This window comes from Adiantum capillus-veneris, chromosome 24 (assembly GCF_014529385.1).
Source record: "Adiantum capillus-veneris isolate H3 chromosome 24, ASM1452938v2, whole genome shotgun sequence".
NCBI lineage: Eukaryota > Viridiplantae > Streptophyta > Polypodiopsida > Polypodiales > Pteridaceae > Adiantum > Adiantum capillus-veneris.
In genome coordinates, this window is record NC_140954.1 from 35,525,012 (window position 1) to 35,535,483 (window position 10,472).

Consider the following 10,472-nt stretch of genomic DNA (forward strand, 5'->3'; position numbering starts at 1 on the left):
AAAAATACGCACGAAGAGTGTCGAAAGCTCTCTCTCCAAAGACAACAAGTGGAAATGAGGTGATTTTTAGCTTACCTTGGGTATCTATACCCGGACTTCCCGAACCATTTTTCCCCAGATTCCCCTGTTAGTCCTACTAGGCCGTGAAATATCTGTTAGACCCAAAAATTTTCCCAATCAGATTCCTGTAGCTCATTCTACAAGAATTCTGCGAAAGTAGATCCGGCCGCCCAATTTAGGCTTCCCGCTTCCATCTGCCGATTTCATTGAAATTTTTTGTGCTTGTCCGCCTTATCTTTCATATACATGTGGTAGTGATGTGCGTGAACACACTGGGACCGCCGGGGCATTTTTTTCCTCTTCAGGAGGTTTTTTCCCCCGAGCATTATATATAGGCCCATCACTCTAGGGCTATCTATCTTTCCATTTCAACTAAGTAATACACTCTCTATTGTGTGCCTTGAGCTTCCTTCGTCTTCTCCAAGATGTGTGCGTTCTCTGCAACCCTAATTCCAACAATTGGTATCAGAGCAGGTTACCTCCTCCCGGGCTTAGTCGCCAGCTGCTCCAGTACATGCCTGCTCACTTTCTTTGATTACAGTGAGGTTTGGCGAGCGTTCGGGCTCATTTCGGCCTCCGTTTCCACTACAGGTAGGTCTGAACAGGCAATTTCGTCATTTTGTGCAAAATTTCTGTCAGTGTCGTTCTCTGCATAACAAGTGCCTTACAGTCTTCTACGGTTTGTGCTATTAGCACGTGTTGTTCACGCTCCGTTTCTCCTATTTTCAGGCAGTTTCACATCAGGTGCAACATTTACCATGGCTGACAACAACACAGATGTCTTCAAGATGTTTGCTACTGAGGACAGGTTGGATGGGCACAATTACCCTATGTGGGCTTATATGATGCAACACGTCTTGTGTCAAAGGGCGTATGGAATATTGTGCAGGGCATTGATGTACGTCCTGGTTCAGAGGATGTAGGTGATGTTAAGGATGTTGCAGGTCTTGCTACAAGGATTGCTGCTATTAGAGTTGTTTTGCCTACGGCAGAACAAGCTCGTTGGGATGTAAAGGATGCGCAGGCTCATGCATTGATTGCGTTGTCTGTGAAGCGCACTATTTTTCCTTACATCCGTTCAGCAAAATCTACAAAACAGGCTTGGATATTTTGGCTGGTCTTTATGCAAGTCGCAATGAGGCTAAATTGCTTTGCTGCGTAAAGAGTTGGAGTCGAAGATTATGCATGAGGAAGATGATTTGGAAACTTTCCTTGCTAGTGTCAATCAATGAGCAACTTATTTCTGCACGTAAAGTCATTTCAGACAGTTCCCTTGTGCAGACTGTTCTTGATGCCTTACCAGATTTTTACCAGACTTTTGCTAGTACTTGGAGACTTATGACCCAAGGAAATCCTGAAGTTGTCAAGTTTGATGCATTATGCACATTGCTGTTGCAAGAGTCACTTTCCAGAAAAAACAAGACTAGGCAGCGTGCGGTTGAACAGGCTTTTATTGCTTCTCAAAGAAAGGGTGGTAATAGCAATGCAGCCACTTCTTATGGTTCTGCTACGAGTGGCAAAACTTATGTTCCCAATGCTTCTACTGGCAACACTTCGTCTAGTAATTCTGGTGATAAGGGAAAAAAGAAGATGCGCTGCCATTATTGTAAAGCTAATGATCACTTGATCGAGTCATGTCCTAAGTTGAAGGCCAAAGAGGCTAAGAAGAAAGAGGGTGGTTCCACTGCAAATGCCGGTTCCACTACAAATGCATCCATTGTTGAGTCTTCTATGAAAGGAGATTGTGTTGTTGATGTTGATGCAGAATGGGCTTTTAGCGCAGAGTGCACTTACAATCCTATTGTCCACGGTGCATGCTTGTCAGTTGCTGCAGATTCACATGTGTGGTATTTCGACAGTGGTGCTACAAAGCACATCACCTCACATCGTGAATTGTTCACCTCTCTCGAGTCTATCCCTCATGGGAATTCAGTCACTTGTGCCAACAATGCCTCTTATCCGGTTCAAAGAGTTGGAAAGATTGTGCTTACTGCAGCAAATGGTAGTTCCTTCACACTTGTTGATGCACTTTATGTACCTGGGATCAAGAAGAATCTCTTGTCTGTATCTGCACTTGCTAGACTTGGACTTGTAGTCAAATTTGTGGATGACAGATGTACAATTCATGATCTCAGTTTTGGTGATGAAATGGTTGTATTTGGCCTTTTGTGCTGTGGGTTGTATAAGCTCACTTTGTATGACAAGTATGGACAAAATTTTGCAAATGCTATTGCAGATTCAAGGACTATTTCAGATGCAAAACTTTGGCATGCACGTTTTGGTCATCTGAATTTTGCCAGTTTGCTGCGTTTGCAGAAATCTGATATGGTTGCTTCTTTGCCGCCTCTTGAAGCACCTATCAAACATGTTTGTGAAGGCTGTATTTTGGGTAAGCTGCAGCGTTCTAAGTTTCCAAAGGATGGTTCAGTTCGGGCCACATACGAGCCACATACAGGTTGCAGCTTGTGCATAGTGATGTTTGTGGGCCCATGCAAACTCCGTCCTTGGGCAATTACCTTTACGTCGTGACTTTCATTGATGATTATTCCAGGCATGTATGGGTATTTCCGCTTAAAGCGAAGTCCGAAGTGTTTATGTGCTTCAAATAATTTCTGGCTATGGTTGAAAATGTCTCGAAATGTACTATGGGGACCCTCCGTTCCGGTCGAAGGAGGGAGTATATGTCTCATGAATTTAATGCATTTCTGGCTAGTCGTGGGATAAAACACCAATGTACAGTGCCTTATACACCTCAGCAAAATGGTGTTACCTAGAGGAAAAACATGTCACTTACGGAAATGGCACGATGTATGGTCAAAAGTCAAGCTTTGCCGCATCCTTTTTGGCTTGAGGCCATCATGTGTGCCACTTATATACTTAAGAGGTGTCCTACAAAAGCTCTGCAGCCTATTACTCCATATGAAGCATGGCATGATAGAAAGCCTTCTATTGAGCACATGCGTGTTTTTGGCTCTTTCGCATATGCTTTGGTGCCACAAACACAACGTAGAAAATTGGATGATAAGGCTGTCAAATGTATTTTTGTTGAATATAGTGTTGAAAGAAAAGGTTATAGATTGTATCATCCGCAAACAAAACGTATCCTGGTTCCACGGGATGTAGTGTTTGTGGAAGATTCTGTTCAGCCCTTTCTGTCATGTACTAGAGACAGTAATGTAAGCTCACACGACATTTATGACACTTTGTTGCCTCTTTTTGGTGGTGGAAATACGAATATAAGTTCCAATGAGGCAAATGTATAGCCTATGGGGGTTGCTGAAAATGTTACAAATCAGCCTATTACTGATGTAGATGTACATGATGTACTTGATGAGGAAAGGGCTGAAAATGAGCAGGCTAGAGGTATGCCAAAATGGCTGGTGCACACTTTGCGTGACAGTAAATTGGATGCTCCTTTGTCTAGTCGTGCTCGTTCAGGGTCTCGCCATGCATCTTATGCATCAGATTGTTATGCTTTGGCTGTGTCTAGCTTACATGATGTTGAGGATCCTCTATCTTTTCATGAAGCACATAATTCAAAATATTGGATGCTACGGCGGATCTACACCAATGGGCGTGCTGCCTAAATCGGTGGATCTGCACTACTGCTGCCTAAATTGGTGGATCTGCATTTAGAATTCGTGTTGCCTAAATCGGAGAATCTACACTTATGCTGCCTAAATCGGCGGATCTGCACTTTTAAAATTCGTGTTGCCTAAATCGGTGAATCTACACTAGAAGAGAGGCACTGCCTAAATCGGCAAATCTATGTCTCTAGGTGTGTGGTATGCAAGTATCCAGTGATGGTAGTGCGGACTTAGCAATTGTTTAGAAATCCATTGACACTCTTCCAAAGAATGGTTTTTGTATTTTACCAAATATATTTTGAGTAACAATAGCTCAAAGACAATATGTAGGTGATTTTTGTGCTCGTGCTCATCACGACTGAAAATCAAAATGTCATCAAAGAACACAATAACAAAGTCTTGATAATCAAGAAATATTTTGTTCATCATCTTAGCAAATGTGGCAGGTGAATTTGTGAGACCAAACTCTAAGACAATGGGTATGAAAGGCAGTTTTAAAAATATCGTTGGGGTGCATACGGATCTGATGGTATCCTGATTTTAAGTCAATTTTGATAAACAGTTTCTCTCCTCGTAAGCGATCTAGGAGATCGTCTATACGTGGGATGGGATAGCGGTTTTTGACAGTGACCTTGTTTAATGCACAGGGTGTTGTTTTTTTTTTTGGACTAAAAGAGCTGGGGCACCAAAAGGGGATGCACTAGGACGGATGAGGCCCTTGTCTAGGAGTTCAGTGATTTTTTTTTGGATTTCTTGCTGGTGCAAGGGACTATGTCTATATGGTGCTCTGTGTGGAGGTTGTGAGTCTGGAAAAATTTCAATTTTATGATCTAATTCACCACGAGAGGGTGGGAGGTTAGGAGGGTAATCATCCACAAAGCAATCATTATACTGTGAGAGGAAATCATTATGTGTGTGAGAGACAAACAATTGTGTGTGCTCTAGTTCAGTAACATATATCATGTATGTTTGCCATCTTTTCGTAGTGCATGTTTTGCTTGTGTGTGTGATATCAAGGGAAACATAGCAAGTGAAATAGATTTTTCATTGAAAGTAAAATTCATTGTGTGTGTGCGATAAGCAATTAGTGGATTATGTTGGTGACGAAAAGGCATGCCCAAAATGATATCGATGGATTGCAATGGTGCAATTAAAAAGTCACGTTGTTCTATGTAATCACCAATGGTAATTGTGAGAGATTTAACTTCACGTGTGCCATTGTACCTAGTTCCTTGAAAAGCACATTTTACTTTGTATGTAGATGGTGTGGTGGTTAAATTCAATTTTCTACCCAATTTTTTAGAAATAAAATAGTGTGAACTACCATCATCGTGTAAAATAGACACACTTGAATCTTGAATTTTGCCTGTTTGACGGAGCAAGGCATGAATTGAAATTGGCTCACCTGATACGTGAGGTGGTGTTGCAGCTGTCCAATCAGCCATGGCATCGTCGAGGGGTTCTGATGCATCTTTGATGTTGTGTATGCGAGCTGTGGTGGTTGGCGAGGATTGGTGAATGATTGTTGGTGTAGTTGGCTTCAACATGGTCGTATTGGCAGAATTTGAAGCACCAAACACCATTGCGACGTGCAGGGGGACTGGGATGATAATGTGTGTTTGAAGTTTGAGGTGCATTGTGTGTGGGTGGAGTGGCGGAATTGTGTTGTGGGGGATGATTATTTGGGGAAAAGGGGGTGGACGGTTTTGTGTCTAATTATTTTGTGCAATGATTTGAAGTATACCTATTGAAATTATTACCATTGTGATTGCGGTTGCGATTGTTGTTACCCCACTGACCGCGAGGTTGAAAATTGGGACGGTTGGGGTTGCGCTTGTTGTGCACTTCATGGATGATATAGTTGATTTATTTCTCAGCATTGTAGGCCAAGGATATAGTTTCATAAAGAGATGCCGGTTTAAGAGAATTGAGTTTTGACTGTATACCATTGGGAAGACCATCTTCATATTTGATTTGGAGAGAATCTGCAGGCTCTTCTTCTACCATATGGAGGAGTAGAAGACGTTCCCAAAAGCGGTCGGTGTAACGAGATAGTTTGTCTTGCATCCAGAAGAATCTGGCCCAAGCACGACGAGCATCAAGGCCAAACTGAGGGGGTAGGCAGGAATCTGTGAGGTCCCCAACCCCGAGAAGATTGGGGCGACTTGATAGATGGTCTTCCTTTATTCTCCTTTTTCGTTGACGACACCCTACTCCGTTTCCACAAAGTAGAGATACGAGCAATAGAAGAGAGGAAGTCCTTTATCCATCATTTACGTGGTTATAAGGGTCACACGCCACAAGACAGGTCGATAAATTTAGGATTATAATGAATCTGTTTCCTAACATAAGGATGAAATTCCATTGACATATTTAGAATCCATAAACAACGCCTTGTTCCCCACGTTTAAGAGGCACGACTGCCATCCATAAACCATAAATATGATATGAAACTTAGTCTAAACTAAAAGTAATTTTATGTCACGTAGATTTGGGTCATCTCGACTCTTGGCACAATGAGTCTCTAATTTCACTTCTCTTAATCAGAGGGAGTGGAGCATTTCTCGACTAATCGAGACCACCCATCCTTGACTGGCAACCTGAGCCAGCCCCCACTTTCCACCCCACACTCACACGTTTTTGCTTGTTTTATTAATTACTACCACACCGTTTTACATATACAAACAATGTTCTGTAATTAATTCCAGACACAGATTCTTTCATCCAGCCCTTCAAACATCACCAAAACATTTCTTTCTCAAACATGGCCTAACAAAGACAGTCCTATAATTCAACAAAAATGAAATTTTCAATTTTTCTTAAGAGTTGCCGCTACCTGCGGACTTTCTCTGTCTAACCAACAGAACCTTTGCAAAGGATTTATTTAGTTGCTAACCGCGAAATGCGTACACTTTCCCAGTCGCTAACCGCAAGGGAGCATCTCGCTAACCGCAAGGGAGCATCTCGCTAACCGCAAGGCATCCTGCTAACCGCAAGGTATCTTGCTAACCGCAAGAGACAAAAAGAGAGCTGATAACCTCAGCTTAATCTCTGCTAATCACGAAATCACCTCGCTAACCACGAGTTCCATCTGGAAACAAGATATTCTTTCAGCAATTGCTTTCTTTATGTGATTTCTCAAACAAGATTAACTAACATCTAATGTCAAACAGAGATAGTTTATCAAACAGTAATCATAAATCAAACAATTCCTTCTCCACTCTATGAAATCTATGCTGTTTCTTGTGATATAATCACATTTTTTGGATAGTTCAACGGAATTCTTAGGCTTGACTTACCGGCCATCATGTATAACGATGCAAAATTATAAATTCATCTTACCGGATTAGCAACACGTTCGACTACCTCTCATGGTTGAGGTTGGACGGATTCGACTTCTTCCGCAGCTAATACGTCCGCTTGAGCAATGTTTAGAGTAGTTGATGCCTTCCTCTGCATCTTTCTTGGAGGTGGAGCGACATGAGCGTCGTTCGAGCTTCGAGTCACTCGCTTCGGGGCCATCGTATCGCAAAAGAGAAGAGAGGAAGTGAGAAGAGAACTCAAGAATTTGAGAGGTAACACGATGATGGTAGAGAAGAAGTTGGAGATGGAGATGGATTGAGGGTAAGAGCTTGAGGGAGAGAGGTTGAGGGAGAGAAGATAACTCCGATGTCAAAGCAAGAGAGCTTCCACTTCTGAGAGTATGTGTCTTCAAAGTGAAGGGAGAGGGGTCTTTATATAGGCTCTCAAGGCCAACTAAGAATAGAGGGAGAAAGGAGAGATAAGTCCGCGCACGTTCACGGATGAAACTTGGCTCCCAAGAAAGAGCTCTAAAGTAAGCTCCTCCTCTCTTTCTTTTCTAAAAGTACTCCTCCTTTCTTAATTTTCTCTTCCTTTCCTAAAATTACTCTCTCTTTCCAAAAGAGTCAACTTTTATCTTTAGATACAATCTTGAGGCTTAAGTTTCCTATCAATTTATTGTTTTCTAGTGAATAAGGTTCATAATTAATAGTTCTAAAGTCCGATTTTTGATCCGATCGTTCCATTAGAATGCTCTTTGACTAAATAAAATACAAACCTCAAATATTTGCAAAGTAAATGAAATACCTTTATTGAAAAATGTTGGGTACATTACAATCTCCCCAACTTAGGGAATCGAGATGTCCTCATCTCGAGAAAAATTGAGGATAGTCCTTCTTTAGGGTGGCTTCATCTTTCCATGTTGCATCTTCTTCAGGATAGTTTTGCCACTGAACAAGGTGTTCTCTGAGAACTCTATGTTGAAGGATATTCTCTCAAGACTCTAAAATTCTAGAAGGTTGGAGCTCCAAGATGTTTTGAGTAGGCATGACAATTTGTTCATCATTGAGGAGTTGATCATCACTGGGAAGATAGGGTTTTAATAAGCTTACATGAAATACATCGTGGACTTTGATGTGAGCTGGCAACTTCAACTTGTAAGCTTGGGTTCCTAAACACTTGGTCACTTCATAAGGGCCACAATAACATGGACTAAGCTTCTTGTACTTTCCAAGGGATAGGGTACTTCTCTTTGGATGAATCCGAAGAAAAACCTTGTCACCTTCTTTTTGGATCTCTTACTATCCGCATACTGCTTTTGACAATCCTAAGCTACCTGAATATTCTTTCGGATGGCTTTTGTTTTTGACTTTCCATTTCTTCCAGCATTTTCTTAGACGTTTCAACTCTGATGGTAGAGTCAGGAAAGTTGAGTGGAGAGACACATTCTTGACCATACAAGGCACAAAATGGGGTCATACCAATGCTTTGATGATGAGGAGCATTGTAAGCATACTCCACTAGAGGTAAAAATTGAATCCATCGCTTAGGTTCTCTACTACAATAAGCTCTAAGAATATCTTCGATGACTTGGTTAACTCGTTCTGTTTGACCATCTGATTGAGGATGGTATGCGGTACTAAAGTTTAACTCTATTCCAATTTCCTTGAAGAGTGAGGTCCAAAAGTTTAAAGTGAACTTCACATCTCAATCACTTACAATCCGTTTGGGCAATCCATGCAATCTGAAAATCTCTTTAACAAATAGTCGTGCAATGTCAGAGGCGGTAAAGGTTGTCTTGACTGGTATGAGATGTGCAACCTTCGTGAGTAGGTCAACAACTACCATGAGTGAATTATAACCTCCTTGTACCATAGGTAATCCAATGATGAATTCCATACTTATGCATTCCCATTTCATTTGGGGAATGTCCAATGGTTGAAGTTTACCGGGAAGTTTAACTCTCTCAGCTTTAATCCTTTGGCATGTCAAGCATTGACGAACATAGCGTAGAACATCTGCCTTTTGCCCAGTCCAATAGAAACTTTTTCATACGGCATTGAGAGTCTTCGCATATCCTGGGTGTCCTGAAGTAGGGCTATCATGGGCCTCAAATAAGATAGCCTTCTTTAAGCTAGGATCCTTTGGTACACATAACCTATCTCTATAGTAGAGACAAGGTCCATCATGTGAGAAGTGTATGATTGAAGGTATATTCTTTGAATCCCCAGATCGAACAAGGTTAAGCTGCGTTTGATACTCTGGGTCAGATGATGCAACTTCCTTAATCTTTTCAATGATTGGGTTGCTGGGTATAGATATGAGGCTCAAAAAAGGTTTTTGATTGAGTGAATTTGCAACCGTGTTCTCTTTTCCGGGACGATAGATAATGTCAAAGTCAAATTCTTGCAAAAGTTCTACCCATCATCTTTGTCGCATATTCAAGGTTGCTTGGGTAAAAATCCACTTTAAGCTCTTATGGTCGGTTATAAGTCGAAACTTTCGTCCCAATAAGTAGTGTCTCCACAGATTTAGAGCGTGAATGTCTGCCAATAGTTCGAGATCGTGGGTGGGATAGTTCTTTTCATGAATCTTAAGCTTACGTAAAGTGAAAGCTATTGGTCTGCCTTCTTGAGCTAATATTCCTCCAACTGTTATTCCACTAGCATCAGTGAGGACTTCAAAGGCTTGGTTAAAATCTGGTAGCTTTAGGCATGGTGCTGTAGTCACATACTGCTTAAGTTGATCAAATATTTCTTGGTGTAGTGGTCCCCAGCTTATCTTCACTCCTTTCTTCAAAAGATCGATCAAGGGTGAAGCAATCACTGCATAATCCTTTATAAAGATTCTATACCATCCTGTGATTCCTAAGAATCCTCTAAGCTCACTTGCGTTTGATGGCTGAAGCCATTCAACAATGTCTTGAACTTTAGCAGGGTCCACTGAGATTCCTTCGTGCGAAACAATAAATCCCAAATACTCAATCCTTGGAATGAAAAATGAACACTTGCTCATCTTTGCATATAGCTTGTGTTCTCGAAGAATATCCAACACCTTTCTTTGGTGGTCTTCATGTTCTTCTTCATCCTTAGAGTAGATTAGAATATCATCAAAGAAGACAAGAACAAAGTCATCTAGGAACAACCTAAAAATATCCTACATCAATCTATTGAATGTAGCCGGAGCATTAGTGAGACCAAATGACATTACCATGAACTCAAAATGTCCATATCGGGTGTTGAAAGCTATCTTTGGAATATCTGATTCCTTTATTCTGACTTGATAATAACCAGATCTTAGATCTATCTTTGAGAAGACCTTGGAACCATGTAGTCTGTTCAGCAATTGATCGATTTGTGGGATAGGATAGTTTTTCTTATTGTTACCTGGTTTAGTCCTCTATAATCAATGCAGACTCGTAAAGTCCCATCTTTCTTCTTTTGAAAAAGTATTGGAGCTCCCCAACTTGATTTACTCGATCTAATAAATCTTTGTTCTATGAGTTGACGAAGCTATTCTTTCAAT